Here is a 22,037-nt window from a genome sequence, read left to right as displayed (position 1 = left end):
GAAATAGGAACAAATCGGTTGGTTCTCAAATCGGAAAATGGTTAGAAATAAGGCCACCGGTTTTCAGATAGTTGAGATCTGTCTGCGTCTGTTGTGATTGTGATGACTTCTAGCCCTGGAGCTTGGGAAAGCTAAGGCCCTGAGCCCTCAGCCAGTGTCCTGAGAAGCTTCTGGACTCTGCCCCTCCACTTCCCTAGACATCCAGCTGCTGGAGATGCAGGGAACTACCTGCACAGGTGGACACTTATCCAGGAAGCTTGTTGATGACATCACCCTGGTACCACGACTGCTCCTGGCATCCTTTAGAGCCGAGTAGGCAAGATGCTGGGAATTTGGGGGCAGGCCGAGGCCTTGAGTTCTCCTGCAGGACACGCCTGTCGGGTTTGAGACTTCGGGGGATTCAGGGAAAAGCCAGCTTGGCGATGACAGAATCTGACTTTGGACAGTGCGTGGGAGGAAAGATCCAGGCTTCACTCTCTTTCCCCAGTGAAATCACGGTCTCCGTTCCAACGCCCCTTACTTAGACTATTATCTGAGGACTGCTTCCCCATTGAAAAGGGCCAGGTCTGGGGGAAAGGACAAGAAGGATTGTAGGATAAGGATTTGCCATCTCTTTTGGAAGGCTGTTGTCCCCCAAGAGAGCTCGTGGGGCTTCTTACCTTCACGTAAGAAGCAGACCTTCATTCTGTTTTATGGCCAAGTAATATTCCATCTTGTTTATCTGTCCACCAGTGGATGGATGTTTGGGTTGGTTCCACGTTTTTTTCTACCTAGGACTAGAATTGTGGGGTTGTATGGTAATTCTATGCTTAGCTTTTTGAGAAACCACTAAACTGTTTTCCATAACAGCTTCACCATTTTACACTAACACCAGCAACGTAGGAGGGTTCTAATTTCTACACATCCTCATCAACGCTTGTTATTGCCTTTTTTATTTTACCATCCAAGTGTGAAGCAGTATCTCATGTGGTTTCCATCTGCATTTCTCTAATAACTAATTATGTTAAACGTCTTTTCATGGGTTTACTGACCACTCGTGCATTTTTGGAAAGCTGTCTATTCATACCTTTTGCTGCATAATTTTATGCAGTTGTCTTTTAAATCATAGGGAAAAAAAAGAGTTAAAAACCAAAATACATTAATGCTGACTTTTTTTTTTTTTTTTTTTTTTGCGGTACGTGGGCCTCTCACCATTGTGGCCTCTCCCGTTGCGGAGCACAGGCTCCAGACGCGCAGGCTCAGCGGCTATGGCTCACGGGCCCAGCCGCTCCGCGGCATGTGGGATCTTCCCGGACCGGGGCATGAACCCGTGTCCCCTGCATCGGCAGGTGGACTCTCAACCACTGCGCCACCAGGGAAGCCCCATTAATGCTGACTTTTAAATTTACCTATGCAGTTACCTTTACCACTGGCTTGTTAATTATTTTGTGCATTTGAGTTACTGTTTATTGTCCTTTCGTTTCAACCTGAAGGACTCCCTTTAGCATTTAGTGTAGGGCAGGTCTGCTAGGGACAAAATTCTCTCAGTTTTTATCTGTAATGTCTTAATTTCTCCTTCATTTTTGAAGGATAGTTTTGCTGGATATAGAATTTTTTGGTTAACTTGTTTTTCTTTCAACACATTGAATATATCATTCCACTGCTTTCTGGCTTTCATTATTTCTGCTGAGAATTTAGCTGTTAATCTTGAAGATCCCTTGTATACAATGACTCATTTTTCTTCTGCTGCTTTCAAGATTCTCTCTTTGTCTTTGCCATTTGACAGTCTGACTATGATGTATCTAAGTGTGGGTCTCTGAGTTTATCTTACTTGGAGTTTGTTGAGCTTCTTGAATGTGTCAGTTACTGTTTTTCATCAAATTTGGGATGCTTCTGGCCATTATTTCAAATATCCCTTCTGCCCATTCCTCTCTTCCTCTTTTCCTTCTGGGATTCCCATTATGCTATGTTGGTACACAGTCTCAGAGCTCTGTTCCTTGTGCATTTCTTAAAAATTCTTTTTTCTTTCCATTTCTCAGAATGTATAATCTCAGTTGATCTATATTTAAGTACACTGATTCTTTTCTGATAGCTCAAACCTGCTATTAAGCTCCCATTGTGAGTTTTTCATTTCAGTTAGTGTACTTTTCAACTCCAGAATTTCTATTTTTTTATATGTATGATTTCTATCTCTTTATTGATATTCTGTTTGTCAGGACCTTGTTCTCATACTTTCCTTTAATATTTCAGACATGGTTTCTGTGAGGGGAGGGTCCAAGTTCAGTCCATGCCTTCCCTTCTGTTCCCAAGAAGCTCTCTGTGCTCAGTGCAGGACATGCTGGCAAGCTCACAAGCCACACTGCATGAAAAGAGCTCAGAGAGCAGTCAGTACGTACCTGTTCCCTTTATCTGGAGCACATGTAAACTTTCTCAGAACCGCTTAGCCATGCATGCGTAAATGGCCCACAGGTACACCCCCAACTTTGTGTATTTCAGACTCTAAGGGGTAAGAGTTGGCACAAAGTGAGGCAAATGCAGCCATGCTGCCCACTGCAGCTGCCAAGTGGACCCACGAGCCATGGGGGTCTGCCACACCTCCAGGAGGTGGATCTTGTGTACTCTCTCCTCTTGAGGTAGGTACACAATGTACCATTGGAGCCTGCATGCCTGTTGTCTGCTCTCAGTGGCCTTGAGTCATGGTCATGCACTGGCCTCTTCCCTGGCTGGCATTTACCTGCCTGTTAACTTTGGCCACACTCACGTTCTGTTCTGTCCTCTGGCACAGTCTAACCACCTACAGAAGCAGTGTCCCTTAGTATTTTGAGCCTATTTGAATCAGCTGACTTAAAGTCTCTGTCAGCTAAATATACCCGTGCTTCCTCGGAGACACTTTCTATTGATCGCTTCCTTTCCCTGTGTATCAGCCATACTTTCCTGTTCCTGTTCCTGTTCCTCATAATGTTTCTGTTGATAAACTGACATCTGAAATAATACACTGTGCCAATTCTGGAAGTGAGATTTTCTCCCTCTCCCCAGGGCTTGTTGCTCCTGCTTGTTTTGTTTTGTTTTTCTCTTTGTTGTTGCTTTTTGTTTGTTTGTTTGTTTTTGGTGGTGGTGGTGGTGATGTTGCTGTTGTTTACTTTCCTGGACTAATTGTTTAAAGTCTGTCATGTGTGCCCCCTGAATTTTCTGTTTGGTTAGCTTAGTGGTCAGCTAATGATTGGACAGAAATCTCCTGAAATGCCTCAAATCCATGTGTTTTCTGGTCTTTGTTTGTGTCTAGGCATACCTTCAATGCCCCAGCAGACAGTTTACAACTCTGCCTTAGCCTTCGTTTCCTGCTTTCATGGAGCTTCAAGGTCAGCCAAAGGTCAGAGATTAGGACCTTCTGGGGCCTTGCCTGGGCATGTGCACAGCACTGCACGTGTGCACAGCCTTCTAGATTTCTAGGCCTATGTTAGAGCTTTTTGAAATCCTCTAGAGACATGTCATTTCCCAGTTTTTTCCTTAAAGATTTTTGGTCAGCTTCTTGTTTGCGCCAACTTGTATTGCCCTCCTCCCCCCAGGCGACTGTGATATTAAATGATTGTTGTTTTTGACGGGTGCTTGTGAGATAGAGATGTTCATACAGAGTCAGGTCAAATAATGACAAGCCCTGAGAATGGAGATTTTCCAGGGATTTTCAAGACAGATCAAATAATGAAACAAAACAAAAAGATAATCTACTGAATGGGAGAAAATATCTGCACGTGATATGACCAATAAGGGATTAATATCCATCATATATAAACAGCTCATACAACTCAACATCAAAAAACAAACAACCTGATTAAAAAATGGGCAGAAGACCTGAATAGACATTTTTCTAAAGAGGAAATGCAGATGGTCAAAAGATATATGAAAATATGGTCAACATCTCTAATCATCAGGGAAAGGCAAATCAAAACCACAATGAAATATCACCTCACACCTGTCAGAATGGCCATGATTAAAAAGAACACGCTAATAAAGATGTTAAAAAAAGAACACAAATAACAAATGTTGGCAAGGATGTGGGGCAAAGGGAACACTGGTACACTGTTGGTGGGAATGTAAATTGGTGCAGCCACTATGCAAAACAGTATGGAGGTTCCTCAAAAAATGAAAAATAGAGCTACCATAGGACTCAGCAATTCCACTCCTGGGCATATATCTGGAGAAAACTATGATTCAAAAAGATACATGCACCCCAGTGTTCATAGCAGCACTGTTTACAATAGTCAAGGTATGGAAGCAACCTAAGTGTCCATTGATAGGTGAATGGATTAAGATGTGGTGTATATATACAATGGAATATTACTCAGCCATAAAAAAGAACGAAATTTTGCCATTTGTGACAACATGGATGGACTTGGAGGGCATTATGCTCAGTGAAATAAGTCAGACAAAGACAAATACTATCTGGTATCACTTATACGTGGAATCTAAAATATATAAGAAATTAGTGAATATAACAAGAAAGAAGGAGACTCACAGATATAGAGAACAAACTAGTGGTTACCAGTGGGGAGAAAGGGAAGAGGCAATACAGAGGTAGGGGGGGAGTGGGAGGTACAAACTATTAGGTGTAAGGTGGGCTCAAGGGTGTACGTTCGACACAGAGAATATGGCCAATATTTTGTAATAACTGTACATGGAAATTAACTTTTTAAATTGTATAAAAAATTTAAAAATTAAAGTTAAAAAAAATAAAGAGCTGGAGTTGGGATTTGAACCCAGCCAGTTACACACACACAGACACAAAATCAAATATAACATTTCTCTAAGTAGGAAGCTTTTCAAGGCGCTTCAAACTTGTGTTTCCCCTTCAGTGACTGGTCAGCTGCTAGTTTTCACAGCTACCATGGTTGTGAGGCTATTGGTTTTTTCAAGGCTACCTTGAAGCTGGAAAGAGAGGATGGGAATAGAGCAATTTTAATTTAAATTTAAAATGTCACACAGATCGTGTTTCTAAGATTTAGCCATTTTTCTTAAATACGTGCTCCATGGATTACTGAAAGCATTTGTGCATTCATTTCCAATGTTTTGAAAAAGGTGATTTTGACAATTTTTGCCACTGTTCTTATTTCTTTTATGGAGGAAATATATTTTTGGAGGTCCTTACTGCACCATTCCTGAAGTGGTTTCCAAACTGAATTCTTTTACAATGAAACAAAGACTCACTATTTAAGGAAAAATCGTCTGTGCCTTCTGTTTCCACTCCATTTGCCCCTGCTCCAAATGCTGCTTGGTGTTGCTTTTACTTCATCGTGATGGTTCTGACCCCAGCTGACAGCAGCCTCCTTCCTGAGATCAAGTCACCTCTTTTCAGACTTCCTAGTAAGACTTCCAAGAAGCATTCGTGATTGTGGACACTGTCCTCCTCCTGGCTTTCTACTGGGCTTTCAAAGCTCTTTTCTTTCTGTCTCTCCTCTTACTTCTCATATTACTTCCTCTACTTTTCTTCTGGAATAATCTTTTATTCTTTTGGCTCCTTTATCACTGGTATTCCCCAGGATTCCATCCTTGATTCTCATCTCCCAATATACAACCACCCATCTCCAAATCGGGAAATAGCCTTTCTATCTGATGATCCAACCAACAATATACTTATGTGTAAATTTTTTACTTTCAGCTCTAAAAATCTGAGTACAAATCCCCAGCTTCTCACTGAACCTAGTACCAGGAATCTCATTACTAATAATGATAACTGTTTCTAGCATTCATTGAGATATATGAGGTTCCAGACACTATGCTAGATGCTTGATATGTATTACCTCTCTCTAATCTTTATTATAGTCCAACGTGATAGATGTCATTTCCTGCTTTTTACCTCTGAAGTTAGACTAAGTAATTTATCCAAGATCAAACAGTTAAAAAGCAGTAGAGCTGGGAACTGCACTCAGAGTTGTCTGATTCTAAACGTATATAATTACCTCAGCTGTAAAATGGGGATCATATTGTAATACCTACTCTTTATAAGGACTAAATGAGTCAATACCTAGAAAGCACTTAGTATCTGGCCCATAGTAAAAATTCAATAAAATGTTGGCCATTTGTATTTTAATTATAGGATGCTGCCTCTCAACTCATCTTGCCATCTCCCCGTTTTCTCTCTTCCCCCAAATAGACCCTCTTCTTCCTGCATTCCCTTTTTCGTTCAATGCCATAACCGTTTCCCCAGCCACCCCCAGAGAGGCACACTAGAACTGCCTTGGACTTTCACATCTCCACCACCCACCCACATTTTGTTGGTTGCCAAGCCTCGTGGAACCTTTCTCTAAACGACCTCACCATCCCCGTCTCTCACTCGGGCTCCTGTCGGTGTGATTATTCCAATTTTACTTAACGTGCCTTTCTTCTTCGGGCTTTCCTTTCTCTGCTCTGCCCGCTCAGCGAACAGTTTTCAACAGCTACTACGTGCCATGTATTCTTTCTATCACAGAGATTTAATTATATCGCTTCCTTACTTAAAAATTTGAAACAACGCTTCGTCGCCTACAGAACTAAGCACAAAACCTTCGTCGGGAATTCGAAACACTGCACCATCCGGCCCCTGTACTGCATCCCAGTCTCACCTCCTGTCACACCCCAAACCAGCGCCCTGTGCTTCAGCCACGCAACAGTCTTCCCTCTGCACACCAGAAAGGCTCACTCCTCCGAGCCTTTTTTTTTTTTAATGGTATGATTGCTTTTATGTAAATAATAAAAGATTCATACATATAATAGGTTGGGATACTCATATTTTTTCACAAGTAGGATACATACAAAACTTAAAGGAAAGAAATTGACGGGGGTGGGGTGAAGCGAGATTAAGCTGTTCATTTTACTCCTTTGTGTACTGTCTGAATTTTCTAACCAAACACATCTATTAGTTCCATTTATATTTTTTTAACAGCTTTATTGGAGTATAATTGCTTTACAATGGTGTGTTAGTTTCTTGCTGTATAACAAAGTGAATCAGCTACAGGTATACGTATATCCCCATATCTCCTCCCTCTTGCGTCTCCCTCCCACCCTCCCTATCCCACCCCTCTAGGTGGTCACAAAGCACCGAGCTGATCTCCCTGTGCTATGCGGCTGCTTCCCACTAGCTATCTATTTTACATTTGGTAGTGTATATATGTCCACGCCACTCTCTCACTTCATCCCAGCTTACCCTTCCCCCTCCCTGTGTCCTCAAGTCCATTCTCTACGTCTGCGTCTCTATTCCTGTCCTGCCCCTAGGTTCTTCAGAACCTTTTTTTTTTTTTTTTTGATTCCATATATATGTGTGTTAGCGTATGGTATTTGTTTTTTTCTTTCTTACTTCACTCTGTATGACAGACTTTTCCTTATGGATGGGATTGCTTCCCTGGTTCCACCTCCAGGCTCACCTTTTGATTTCCCACCCAGCCTTAAAAATGCAGCTCAAGCTACCCCTCCTACAGAACATTCCTGATTGGCTATCTGACCTTCAACACTGTTTACACATTGTTCACTCCTACTTTACTTGGCGTCTTGCAGAAAGGGAAGGAACCCTGTCGTACTTTTTTGGGTCTTCAGTGTCTAGCAGAGTTCCTGACATAGAACACGTTTCCAGTCGAGTTTGCTTGCTTCTCTCAAGGTACCCAAAGATGGTCAGTTGTTACCTCAAGGCAGAGAGCCTGTGACTGCATGGGTTGGAGGGTTTGCAGAGAGGTGGGATTGAGTTCAAGTTCACACTCTCTTTTGCTAGTTGAATTTTTTAAACTGTGAGCATGTAATTTTTTTTTTATAATAAAAGATGTCTAAATGTTGCTTAAAAACTGTTGGTTGTTCGGAAAATGATCAAAATTTTCCTAGCAGACTGGACAACAGAGAAATAAGGTCAGAAGATAAAATAGACTCCAGCACCGAGTTAGGAAATGACTGGCTGGGACTTGCTTATATAACTGTCTAAAACCGATGGGACAAACTGAACTTTGATGTTGACACTTGTGCCAGAAAACATACTCCGGGTGGCTGAAGAGCAGCCCTTCGAGGGCAGTGCTCTGCTTGGTCTTCTGGGTTCCCACCTTTTTGTGTGAGCTGGGCCCCAAGGAGACTCCAGGGCAGCCACCTGGATTCATGACCCAACAGTCTTGTCCAGGAGCAAAGCTTTTTCTACTGTTTGGACATCTGGGTTCCCTCTGGTTGAGTGAAGACTGTTCTAATAAGTGGTAAAATGACTGTCTCTTGGATTCCAAAGTTCAGGAAACAAATCGCCGACTGTTTAAGCCCCAGTGAGTCAGTCTGGCTGCCTTATACATACCTGGCGACAGTTACTCACTAGAGTTTCAATAGAGAAGGACGTGGAAACTTCCTCCTGGGCTCAGCATTCTCCTTGCAGCATTGTGAAGTGATGTAACCCTGTGCGTTTCTAGCCTGTGAAGAGGCCTGGGGCTGTATCCGTGTAGCGACTTAAACGCACCACTACTTAGTTCCCCAGCAAGCTAGTTCCCCTAAATGTTTGCTTTCTGGCAGGGTCATTGATTTCTGCTCTTTCCATTTCCGGAAGTACTCAAAAGCCATCGATGGCTCAATGGAAACTTTTGAGAAACACATTCCGAAACCATTTGGCAGGATCCTTGCTTTCTTGGAGAACAGGCCTTCTATAGAACATTTGCAGGAAAATAAGACCCCAGTTTTTAAAAGATCTCTGCATTTACGGTATAGTCCACACCTAAAGTCAGAATCTTGCCAAGGATACAATTAGGGCTTTCATGATGTTTAAAACTGTGTTTTTCTCTTCTGAACTGGCCTTCTGCATTGATGGAGTGGGTGTTACTGCTGACACTGGCAGCCACATATGTCCAGTGATTTCAGAGACAACAGCCAGAGACCAGGGTTCCTCCCGAGCACACAGTCGGAGGAGGTCATATAAAGCATCATCCCCTGAGCCTTCTCAAGAGAACTTATCTTGGAGGGGTGGTGCCACAGAGGCGGACCTGGGAAGATTGGGGCGGCTGCAGGTCGGTGTTAGCTGTGTCATCATTTAGTTAAGTCAGACCTCATTTCTTACCCATTGACCTTCCTTCTCTCCCTGCCCTAGAGAATCATACGTGATGCCCTAGAGAATCATACATGATGCCCTAGAGAATCATACGTGAGGACGTTGCATCTTACTTTCAAAAGACACCGTCTTAATCCTCAGGTAACAATTACTTGACCCTGGATCAGCAGCTGTCATGGAGATGATTAAAAAGCATGAAATTATCTTGATGTTTCATGTTTGGACAAAGTGAGTGCACGACTATATTTAGCAATTTTTAAAATATAAGTTTTAATGCAACTGGAATTTATCCTAGGTTGTTTGTTGCCCAGGAGATTCTTGTTGAGTGGAAAGAGAAAGAGGCTTATTTAAAAAGCTAATTCTTGGGCTTCTCTGGTGGCGCAGTGGTTGCGAGTCCGCCTGCCGATGCAGGGGACACGGGTTCGTGCCCCGGTCTGGGAAGATCCCACATGCCGCGTAGCGGCTGGGCCCGTGAGCCATGGCCGCTGAGCCTGCGCATCCGGAGCCTGTGCTCCGCAACGGGAGAGGCCGCAACAGTGAGAAGCCCGCATACAGCAAAAAAAAAAAAAAAAAAAAAAAAAAAAGCTAATTCTTAGTAATTCATACCCAAAGCTGCCTATAAAGACTTGTCTACAAGATGCCGACCTTCCTTCTTTAATGTGCAGTCTTCAAGATGCTGGGAAAATCAATGTTCTACCTCTGAGTGATAACTTAACCAGTTTACAATAAAGGTCCAAGGTTAAATGTAACTGAGTGATTAGGACAATGTGTGGAGATGTACAGCCTCAAAGATGCAGAAGCCGCCTGCATGACTGGTCAAGTCTTCAGACAACAAGAGTCTGAACCCGAGTTTTTTGAACAGAGATTAGTATGTGCTCATCCGTGTCCCAGGTCCCTGGAGACCACGCAGAAGGCTAACAGCGTATGTAAGAAAGACACATGGCACGGGACCAAAACATCAGTGCATGAATCCACAATTGCTTATTTACCTCTGTACCTGTCAACAGCTACTAAGAAGTTATTTGATTGCAATAAACTTCCAGTGTTAATCATTCATGATGAAATGCAGAAGAACATTTTTTTGTTTTTTCTTTTGGTACGCAAGCCTCTCACTGCTGTGGCCTCTCCCATTGCGGAGCACAGGCTGCGGACACACAGGCTCAGCGGCCGTGGCTCACGGGCCCAGCCACTCAGCGGCATGTGGGATCTTCCCGGACCGGGACACGAACCCGTGTCCCCTGCATCGGCAGGCGGACTCTCAACCACTGCACCACCAGGGAAGCCCAGGAGAACATTTTTATGCCTGTTTGAATCTTTTACTCTTGTTTAGTAGTTCTCTCCTTGCCCAAATAACAAAAATGCCTACGATCAGTTTTACACCATTAACAATTTGAAAACAAACTTATTAAATGGGTCTGCATATCTATGGGCACAAACTATTTTGCAAAGTAGATAGAATTATTTATATTTATAAACAAAACTGTGTGATTCACATTAGCATGAGACATACCACCTCAAGGATGAAAATGAAATTGCTTCCCAAAGAAATATTGGGGAAAACACAAGCGATGCATCCCCAAATTGCCACCGTCACCATTAACTATTTCAGACACAAGAACATTGCTTGAATGCTATTTTCAAAAGACAGAAAGAGATAACTAAATGTAAGAATATTTATTTTTCCTTTAAGTAGAAAAAAACCCACTCTCTTGGGCTCTCTTCAAGGAGGAGAGCATCTAAGGCTGTGCAGTTCTGTAAAATTACACACACCATATGCTTCAGACCTCAAATTGTGATTATTTTGATTGGATTTATTGCTTTTATTCCATAGGAGACACAACCACTTTATTTGAAAGACTTGTTAAATATTCTACCACTCGGCTGGAGTAAAGAATTTATTGGAACAAGAGAGGTCTTGCATGACCCTCAGCAGACAAACACTTCTTCATTGCTTTGCCAGCTTGTCTTCCCCGAGCTCCAGGATGTGGAGCTCACGGCTGGTTGCACTTATGGATGTCAGCTGGGCTTCCAGTCACCCGGGTCATGCCGTCGAAATCAAACATGCCGTCTTCCTGTGCCTAATAACACACTCCACGAGGTTCTTGTTGCCAAGAGTTGTTCCACAACGTGGGCCTACACAGAGTTGTTTACTGACTTTCGTTCAGTATTTTAAATGATTTATATGAAGTGACTATCACTTGTGCTCACTCAGAGGCAGCTGTCCAAAAGCTTTCAGCAATGCAGCGTGTTAGACTGTCTGGGGTCACCTGTGACGAATGTTGAATGGAATTCCTGATGTTGCTGGAGATGCGGGCGATTTTTTGTAGGACATCCAGGAAGTCCTGCCAGTTTCAGCAGCACGGGGCATCTCTCCATGCTGGTGCTTGCTGGGTGACACTTGCTTTTTTTGCATCCAGATCAGAAAACCACAAGGGGAAGAAAGGGCAGCAACATGTATTTCAGCTGTGTGGCAGCAATCCTGGGGAAGGCTGGTAGGGAGAATATAACAGTATTGACTCAATTTAGCTTTGGACATGCTTATCTATCCAGATGGTGAAGCCTGACCTTCATTAACTAAGGATAAAGTTGATAGAATTTCATCTTAGTTCCTTTGGAATCTAAGGATATAGAAAATTAGACAAAATGGTTCAAAGAGCCTCAAGGACCCATCACCATCTTCAAACGCTATCAATTTATAGCCAGTCTTATTGAATCTCTATCTTACTTACTAATCCTCCCTCCGCCAAGACATCGACTCTCAAAGATATAAAAACTATTTTTGCTAACATCATCACAATGCCATTATTTCTCCTAAAATTATAATACTTTCACCAAATATTCAGCATTCAAGATTCTGGCTAGCTCATCAATGTTATGACTTTTTTATCAGCCTGTTTGTTAGAAACAGAAGACATGTAAGCTTCACACCTGTAATTGCTTAAGGCTTTCAAGTTTCCTTTAGTTCATAGGTTCTCTCCATCTCTATTCTCCTCTACCTCCCCCTCCTCTTCCTCCTTGTCTTTCTCCTTCTCACTATTTGTTGAAGAAACACAATTTCTACAAAAATGGTGTTTCCATTTGTCCTATGAAATTTCCCACATCTGACCTCTCCAAGTCGTCATTTAACATTTTCCGCCATCATCTTATTTCCTATACAGTGTTGGTTGGATTTAGAGGCTTGATCTAAGTCAGGCTGGGTTTTGGGGGCAAGACCACCGCGTTAGTTTGCTAGGGTTGCCAACACACAGTGCTGCAGACAGGCAGTTGAAGAGCAGAAATGTAGCATCCGCCATTACAGAGGCTGGAAGTCCGAGATCTAGGGGTCAGCACGGCTGGTTTCTCCCGAGGCCGCTCTCCTTGGTGTGTGGACGGCTGTCTTCTCCCTGTGTCTTCACATGGTCTTTTCTCTGTGTGTGTCTGTGTTCAAACCTCCTCTTCTTATAAAGACACCAGTCAGATTGGATTAGGGCCAACCTAATGACCTCATTTTAATTTAATCACCTCTTGGAAGACACTTTCTCCAAATGCAGTCACGTTCTGAGGTACTGGGGGGTTAGGACTTCAACACAGGAATTTCGGGAGTGAACAAGTCAGTCCATAATAACTTTCCAGGTAGTTGTGTGCCCTTCCATCAAGATGTATATATATAATATCGGATCGTTTGTCTTTTTGTGGGTTTGGCAGTCGCTCATGATCAATATCTAGGTTCATTCACTTGAGTTTGCAAAGTGGTGATAGCCTAATTCTGTTGTTACTTCTTTATGTATTAGCTAGATTCCTTTTTTTTCTCTTTTTTTTTTAAGTTGATTCATCTTCTCTTTGGTTTGCAGTGGTACACTTTGTATTAGAAAGGCAGAATTAATATTTGATCCTTTTCGTTTATTTACTCATTTTCAAAATAATAGGTTGGTTCATTGGAATCCTCCAATGTGATCAGTCTGTTGAGGCTTTTTAACTGACACTGTGAACTCATGGATGTTCACGTCTGTGTGTATGAAGGTGTGATGTATGTTAATCCACTGCAGTTATTACCTTTCCCTCAAGTTGTCCTATGTTTGGCCAGTGGGAGTCTCTGCAAGCTTGGCTTCCAAGTCCCTCAGACAGGACTGCAGTAGTCCTGGAGAGCTTCCTTATCTGGTACAGCATGATGTGCCAGGCTCATGTTTTCCATTTCCTCTCCAGATCCGAGCAGCTCCGGTTCCTTTTAGTGGAAAAGGTGCTTGAAGAGCAGAATCTGAGCACTAGGGGAGCTCACGGCTACTGAGTTGATTTCTACATCTAGGCCTTTATAGTGAGTCGAACTATGAACCAGCTGTACGTAAACATCCATCATCATACATATGTGTACATATATAATCCCAGTCAAATTCAGGGTTTGCTTTATCTTAACATCTGTCTTTCCTCTTTCCCACTCCAAGAATCCTGGCCTCAACCACAGCAGGAATGATTAAATAAGAACCCCACGTTGCTGTCCATTTGCTTTCACACACGACACGCGCACAGCAGAGTCAGACTCGCACAGCTAACACGCCCACCAAGCTTTCTGCAGCTCTTTCTGTCCTTAGATTTGTACTCAAATCACTGTGCTTTACAATCCCTGGGAATATTTCCTCCCTGTGGGTTAAACCATCAACTGGGTACATATTTAGGGTGTTTGTTTTTCATTTTATATTTAAATACATTTATTTTATAAATAAGAACTCAGATATGAGGTGCACATCTTATATGTCTTACGTAAGGTGAGACACGCACATGGTTTCAAAGCCAAACCAAGTGTGGCGCCAGCAGTGCCTTCCTGTTTTTCTCGTCGCCCTATGTGTCTAAGCCAGAGAAAGGGTTGGGTTTGTGTGGTGGCGGATTTGGAGGAGGAGGTGATGCCTGAATCGTGTCTTACTGAACAGCTGTAAAGAGTGACTCCGATTCTGGGAGAATCTGTCTCGAAGGCCTTAGGGAAGAAAACATTTGTTCTGCCACCCACCATGTAATTCTTCTTTGAATTTTAATGCGTTAGCCTTTAGGCTGCTAGACAGAAAACAGCCGCTGTGTTCTGTTTAAACTCGGCCATCTTTCTACTTTGCTGTAGAGGCTAGAAATGAGAAGGTTTTGTCAAGTATATGGTTATGCACTCCAAAGTAGTTCGTCTGGATCTGTGAAGTTCCATCTCGTGATAACATCTTGGAGTCTAAATATAGCAGTATTATCTAAAATAGATAAGCAACAAGGATGTATTGTACAGCACAGGGAAATTCAGCCATTATCTTGTAATAACTTTAAATGGAGTATAATCAATAAAATTTTGAATTACTTTGCTATACACCTGAAACTAATGTAATATTGTATATCAACTATACTTCAATAAAACAATAAAGCATAGTGTAAAAAAAGAAAGATAAGTATATTTTTTTAAATAAAACAAATACAGGAGTTTTAATGGAAACAAAATTAATTAATTAATTAATATAACTGTCCTAGAAGCCAACTTCCACCCATCCTTCAAGCTCAGGGGACCTTATGGAGCCTTCCTGATGTCGCCCCAAAGTTTAGATTCCCCGACATCTGTTTCCATGACACCCGCTAGAATACTCCTATTGTAACAGGCATTGCACTTAGTCGTTACACTTTAAGTATCTAAGACACAAAGCATGGTGCCAGGCACAATTTCATATTTCTATCACTGAATCCAAATATACTCTAGTATAATTATTCGTTTAGGCGTCCCTTTCCCCCAACTATTCGATAAGCTTTCTGAGGGCAGGAACTGTGTCTTCCTTCCGCGGTGCCACACTTGTTCACAGTTGGGATGGAATAAAGAACAGAAGAGATACTATTGGATATAGAATTAGAATAACAGAGGCTAAACCCAGCATCCTCTCGAGGATCATATTATAAGGATGAGGCCACCCTTGAAAGTGATGGATAGCATCCTCGTAAACGCTCAACGCCGCTGGACGCTACAGTCTGACCTCTGTACCCTCAGACCATAAAACATGATGTGAACGCTGCAGCATATTCTATACATGTTGTGGCGAATCCTACAGTCATTTTGAGACTTCCTTAAAACGGGGAAAGAAGCTACCCTCCTGTGTGTCAGATCCATTCCGGATGCCTTACACGCTCACACTTCATCCTCAAGACAGCCCCACGAGACAGGTGTTACTGTTTCCCCTTTTACCGCGAACTGGGGTCCGAGAGCATCTACGTTTCACGAGATGGAGGAATTCTGCCCAACTCTGTCAGCTGCAGAAAACCTGGCATTATGAGCGGGCTTAAAAGAACAAGTGAAAAGCAGAGAGAATGGTAAATAGTGCACATCAAATGGACTGTGTGATTATTGTTCTCTTGCTTCATCTGGCCATGTGGACGGATGGAGGCCACATGATATCATTGATCTTTTGTAAACCACTTCCATAGATGTTGGTAATGAGGTAAGAGATACAGGGGCCTCGGGTTAACCTGCTGCAGCCAGTTTCATGCTGACCCTTTGAGATAAACTATCAACAGGAACGACACGCCCTGATTGGGTGAAAGACAAAGCAGCCCACCGCAGTCTCCTCATTCTTGTGGTCAAGAGGACTTCCCAGCCTGACACATGCGCAGAAGGGGTCCCAAGTCATCCTCTAGTAATCTGGGCTGCGTTGTAATATCATTATAATACCATTAGCATTGCGGTTTTGACCCCCTCCCCCCATGGGTTTCACTTGGACGCTCACGGGGAAGACTCGAAACGGTGCCTGGTGGAAGCCCAAATAAGGAATTGCAGATTATGTGATCATAGGGGAAGGAAAGGGGAGCCACCCGCATCTAAACCCCATATTAACAACCTAAGCTGCCCCTAGGAGGTGCACCTCACTGCAAGTTTGCCCCTGTGCTCTCCCACACGCACTGTGCTTCTAATAAATGCTGGGCCTGCTTTGCAATCTTGGTGTCTTTGTTGAACTCTTGCTTCAGAGAAGACAAGGACCGAGTTTCACCAAAAACAGTAATATAAGCATGTTCGAAACGACCACGGTTGGGGCATGTTTATGGCTTTGAAAAACTGAATCTAAGATAGCGAAATAAAACATTCCAAACACCTGTAACACATCTTGTCCTTGTTTTTCTGCAGTCTTTTTGTCTTTGCCTGGGCCTAACGTCTGTATTGGATTGCAGGCCGTGCTTGGATTTCAAGACCATAACCTATTCCTTTAGGACCAGCAGCTGTTCTTTCGGAGACCCTGTCTCCTGAAACAGGCCCTAAGAGCTACCGTTCTGACATCCGAAATGCTGAGAAAGGGAAGATCATAGGCCAGTGAATTGCGAGTGCCTCTTTCTTACACACTTCAGGCTTCAGTAGTTTTCGGAAGTTCCACAGAGGGTACTTTGCCACGAAGGGCCCCGTTCTGACATGAACTGAATTTTCCCCACCTGGAAATCAAGTGATCAACCAGGAAGTTTTCTTCTCAAGAATAACAGCACTGACTCTTCTTTCCCTGGCTTTCCTTTCAATAACAGCTGCATCGTATCCTTCTGCTATAAATGCTCCATCCTGGGATGAGGAATATCTACTCAATCAACAAGAAACATTTACGCGCAGCCTGTGTTTCTCCATATGGTACCTCCTACGATGAAATGATCAGTCAGACATTAGGCTCTTTCTGTCCTGTCTCTCCTGATGGAATATGAGGAAGACAGGAATTATCTGTCTTGTTCACTCCTGAATCCCTGGGCCTAGCACGGTGCCTGGCATGGAGTTGGCAGTTGGATATTTACTGAAAGAATAAATGGGCCTCCGCTATCTGTGTGGCACCACAACAGTGACCAGCACGGGAGCTCTGCGCTGACCCTACTGCACCTGAGCTTCCTGAGAGCCCTCGCCCGACACTACAATGATGGAGAGGTGGCTGGGGAAGGAGGCTGGGGGTGGGTGGGTCCAGGGGAGGAAGTACAAAGGCAGTTTTTAGGTAACTAGCCAAAAGGAGGAACAGGTGCTGATGATCTCAAAAAATACAATGGAATACTACTCAGCCATTAAAAAGAGTGATATAATGCCATTTGCAGAAATTATGCCAATTGCAGAGATTATCATACTAAGTGAAGTAAGTCAGACAGAGAAAGACAAATACCATATGACATCACTTACATGTGGAATCTAAAATACGACACAGGGCTTCCCTGGTGGCGCAGTGGTTGAGAGTCCGCCTGCCGATGCAGGGGACACGGGTTCGTGCCCTGGTCCGGGAAGGTCCCACATGCCGTGGAGCGGCTGGGCCCGTGAGCCATGGCCGCTGAGCCTGCGCATCCGGAGCCTGTGCTCCGCAACGGGAGAGGCCAAAACAGTGAGAGGCCACGTACCAAAAATAATAATAATAATAATAAATAATAAAATATGACACAAACGAACTTATCTACAAAACAGAAACAGACTCACAGACATAGAGAATGGACTTCTGTTTGCCAGGAGGGAGGTAGGTAGGGGAGGGATGGCCTGGGAGTTTGGGGTTAGCAGTTGTAAACTATTGTATAGAGAATGGATAAACAACAAGGTCCTACTCTACAGCACAGGGAACTATATTCAATACCCTGTGATAAAACATAATAGAAAAGAATATGAAAAAGAATGTATATATGTGTATAACTGAATCACTTTGCTGTACAGCAGAAACTACCACAACATTCTAAATCAACTATACTTCAATAAAATAAATTTCTGAAAAAATTGTAACATTTTGCTCCTTAAGGTTCACTGAAATCCCCCCAATGTGCCAGTCACCGATAGCCTTAAAAATAGAAAGTTGTCAAGATCTATGGATGTTTTGAGGAAAACAACTCCAAGAAAAAAGCAAGCATTTATGTACCAATATATTTTTAAATAGTGGCCGTCATTAAGTCTGTGCTAGTTCAACAACTGGCTTTGGCAGTATTTCATTATGAAATAAAACAGGGAATTTTCTACACAAGCCTTAACTGATGCCAAATACAGGCACACCTTCTACATTTCTGAATAAACAGAAAGCCCAGTTTATTCAGGTCAGTGCTTATTTCTTTAGTACTGAAAGCCCTAGTTTTAGAAATATTTTCAACTTAGGACCCTAACTACTAAAACTCTAGTTGACTGAGTTTCTATTTCTCCCACTTTATAATTAATTTTCAATTTTATCAAGATAAAATGCTTGTACATAATGTAGTGCTAATTTTTTTCCATTTTAATGCAATCATTTAGGTACATGATACATAAAAATAGTACTAAAGTGAATATTGTGAAGATTACTCTATATAAGTACACCTGTAACATATAATATTGTACAGCAACTATACTTCAACAAAATATATAAATAATAAATAAATAAATACTACTAAAATGCTTATAATTAAAAATACTTCCCTGTCTCTCCCTGCTCCCTGTCCCAACATTCTCTTCTCCAAAGTACCCACTTTTAGCTCATTTGCTTCTTCTGGAACTTCACCCAATATCTGTACACAGTAAATGCCCCCTGGAGAGATCCCACTTGCCCTGTTCCTCCTCTGGGCCCCTGTACAGCCACATTCCTGGTTCTCTCCATTACCATTTTGGGAATCCCCTTTGCCTGTCACCTTTGTTAGTTCTCTTGTTTCTTGGATCATATTCCTTTCTCTTTCCCGGATTTCCCCCTATTGTCTTGCTAGATAATATTCTCCAGTTGCTTCTTAGGAAAAAATGCATTTTTTTGAGTACATACATACATGAAAATGTCTCTTTTCAACCTTCCCACTTGATAGTTGGGCTGGGTATAGAATTCCGGGTTGAAAGTCACTTTCTGGCAGACAGGGAGGTCATTGACAAGTGTCTTCCAGAGCCCAGTATTGCTGTCAAGAAGTGTGATGCCTTATTGATTCTGGATCCTTTATATATGTCCTAGTTTTCCTCTGGAGGGCTTAACAGTAGGCTTCATCCCAGCAGTGAAATTTCACAGTGACATGCCTTGACACAGTTGTTTTGTTGTTGTGGTCATTTTGCTTTGGTGGAGACTTCCAATCTGGAAATTCATGTTATTCCCTCCTGAGAAATTTTCTCATTGATTTTCTTTCTTCTGTTTTCTCTGATCTCTTTTGAGGTCTCTTATTAGTCAGATATTAGACTAATTTAATTTTAATTGATTTCTTACTTTACTATTTTTCACTTTCTTCTTTTCTGTCTCTTGGACTTTTTGTTCTACTTTTGTAAGATTAACTCAACTACATAGCATGAAATTTCTCTCCTATACTGAATCTCTATACTTATTTTTTTGCTAATATAATAGGAATTGTAATAAATGCATTTTGTTACATTATTTCAATGTACTTCATTTATTTAACTAATTGATAATGTTTATTAACAGAGTGGCCTGATTTGCTCAAGATACCTTCAGGTTAGCCTCTTGTCCAAGTGATCAGTTCCATTAGCTTCCTGTTTCACTCTCAAAAGTGTCCTATTTTGGGTGATAAAATATATGGTCACACTATTTACTGAGCACTTAGTTTGTACCAAGTGCTGTTCTAAGTGCTGTATGTGTAACAACACATCCGTACAACAACCAGCAGAGTAGATTCTAATCATTTTACAGATTGGGAACCTGAGGCATAAATAGTTTAAGTAACTCATCCAAGGTGTCACAGCTACCAGGTGGTAAAGTGGGGACTTGAATGCGGGAAGTCTGCTTCAGAGCCTTGCACTTTTTTTTCTTTATCAACTATATTTGTTTGTTTGTTTAATATTTGTATTTACTTATTTATTATTGAGGTATAGTTGATTTATAATATCATGTTAGTTTCAGGTGTACAGCACAGTTTTATACATATATATACTTTTCCAGATTCTTTTCCCTTATAGGTTATTACAAAATATTGAGTATAGTTCCCTGTGCTGTAGAGTCGATTCTTGTCGGTTTTCTATTTTATATATAGTAGTGTGTATCTGTTAATCCTAACCTACTAATATATCCCTCCCCCACTTCCCCCTTTGGTAACCATAAGTTTGTTTTCTATGTTTGTGAGTCTATTTCTGTTTTGTATATAAGTTTGTTTGTATCATTTTTTTATATTCCACATATAAGTGATATCATATAATATTTGTCTTTGTCTGGCTTAATTCACTTAGTATAATGATCTCTAGGTTCACCCATGTTGCTGCAAATGGCATTATTTCATTCTTTTTTTATGGCTGAGTTATATTCTATTGTATATATGTACCACATCTCTTAACCACTATAGATCCCACTTCATCACTGCTTATTTGGGGGATATTAGGTTATTTCTGAATTTGCATTACTGCAAACACTGTTGGACTCCTTTCTAGCTAAACCTTTCTTTACCTCCTTCATTATTTTCCTGGAGGATAAATTCCTAGTGAAACCAGCTGTCTTGATTCTCAATTCACACTCTTTAGACTATGCCGTGCTGTGCAACCTCCTGAGGATAGGAACTGGCTAACAAACCCCTTGGTTATGAAAAGACAGAAAGCAAGAAAGCAGACTAGGAGAGCCAACACTCTGAAAAGAGCTGTGATCCTCAAGTCAGGGAAGGTTGTAGTTCATTCTGATTTTTAAAACTCGTAGCGCTCCCCTCTGCATGGCTGACACCTAGTCTGATCACTCTCACCTTAGAATCTGCAGCCTCCTCGACACCCACACCCTGACCCCCACCGTCTACTGACATTAGGGCAGAGTCATAGCAGCAGCTCCTTTCTGGAAGGAGGTTTGCCTGTGAATGACTGTTGATTTTATAATCTCAGCAAGACTTTCATTTGCATGGATAACAAGTTTACCCAGGTAGGCAGCCATCGATTTTCCTAAAATGCTCCTTCTAAATCCAGCTTAAATTTCATCTCTCTCAGGAAGTCCTCATGACTTGAAGTTATCCAGCTTTTCCAGCCTGAGCTATACCAATTTGTGCCATTCGGAGTACAAGAAGAACTGGGATTTGTCTTTTACACCGATACAGCAAATATGTACTGAGTACCCGTGTATGCCACGCTCTGTGTTAAATGTAAGGAAGAGAAAAGGAAGGCAAGGTATTTCCATGCCCCACAATTTTCAATAATGTGTAGCTTCTACAGATTTCACTTACTCCTTAAACAAAACAAAAAGCCCTGCCCATTCACTATTTGCAGTGCGTTCTCTTGTAATTTGACTCTTTTAATATGACTGTAAACTGTTCTCCCATCTCCTATCTGTGTTTTTTATTCTTCTTATTGAAATTAAACATACGGTTTGTATATATTGGAAAACACCCAACTGCAAACAGAAGAGACCACGTAAAAATGAGTTAATCATCAGGTCACGTGTCTAGAGAAACTTCTGTATTTAAAGCAAGAGAATGTTTCCTTCAATTCAGAAGAAAAAAAATAGAGTCAACCCACACCCAGTTACTGCAATCATTCTCCATCAATGGATATTGCATTGAACTCTGTTTACATCTATCTGTCTTGAGAGTCTGTCAGCTACTTGAGAGCAAGGACCCTGTTTATTAATTAAGGTCTTCATCTCAAGTCTGTTGAAGTGTATCTTTACTGGTCTTTAAGATGCAATAAACAGGAGAACACACCATTGATTTAATAACAGCTTTACATGGGAAGAGAAAAAGAGGCCCTACATCTATAAACAATTATTATAAAACACATCCTGATTTCAAGAAAGTTAAATTTTAAAAGTATGCCCCAGAATGGAGGAAATCCTGTCATTGTCTTTGACTGGACTTCTGGTCTCGAAAACAAGGTGGACTCTTGCCTCTATTAAGTCAATGGACAAAAATTCTTTAGTGTTGGTTGTATTGACTCAACTCATCCTCCTCTTCCTCCAGTGCTTTTTCTGAGACCGCTGATAACTTCCAAATATTTGTCTGTTATTGTTTTCTGGGATTTCCATTTCCTCGTATGGAACCCTCCTCTTTGAATTCTTCGCTGGATTTTACAGCCTCCTGCTGTCCTCAGGGTCCTGCCTCTGAGGCTCTGTGGTCCTTCACTCACCTTGTCCTCTGTGTGGGCGCCCCGGCCCCCCAGGCTCTTCCCGTTCCTCTCTCAGTCCTCATGAGTGGT

At 41.9% G+C, this 22,037-nt stretch overlaps 1 protein-coding gene across 7 annotated transcripts in view; it reads right to left on the bottom strand.

Moving 5' to 3' along the window:
• SPMIP2 (sperm microtubule inner protein 2) overlaps positions 1-22,037 on the bottom strand; it is a 160,770-nt gene that overhangs the window by 17,930 nt on the left and 120,803 nt on the right. For 2 of the 7 annotated variants that reach the window (XM_089911338.1, XM_089911343.1), the window contains exon 6: positions 10-14,211. The exons of 3 other annotated variants lie outside the window; for them this stretch is intronic. The gene's annotated coding sequence lies outside the window, so the exon portion shown is untranslated. Of the gene's footprint in view, positions 1-9; positions 14,212-22,037 lie in introns of those variants that run through there. 2 more of the 7 variants (XM_089911339.1, XM_089911340.1) reach the window with 2 other exon arrangements.

The sequence above is a fragment of the Delphinapterus leucas genome, chromosome 5 (assembly GCF_059928025.1).
Source record: "Delphinapterus leucas isolate spDelLeu-1000000601 "Yukka" chromosome 5, BTC_Dleu_Yukka2, whole genome shotgun sequence".
NCBI lineage: Eukaryota > Metazoa > Chordata > Mammalia > Artiodactyla > Monodontidae > Delphinapterus > Delphinapterus leucas.
Note: the sequence above shows the minus strand (reverse complement) of the source record. Positions and strands in the feature narration are given on the sequence as shown.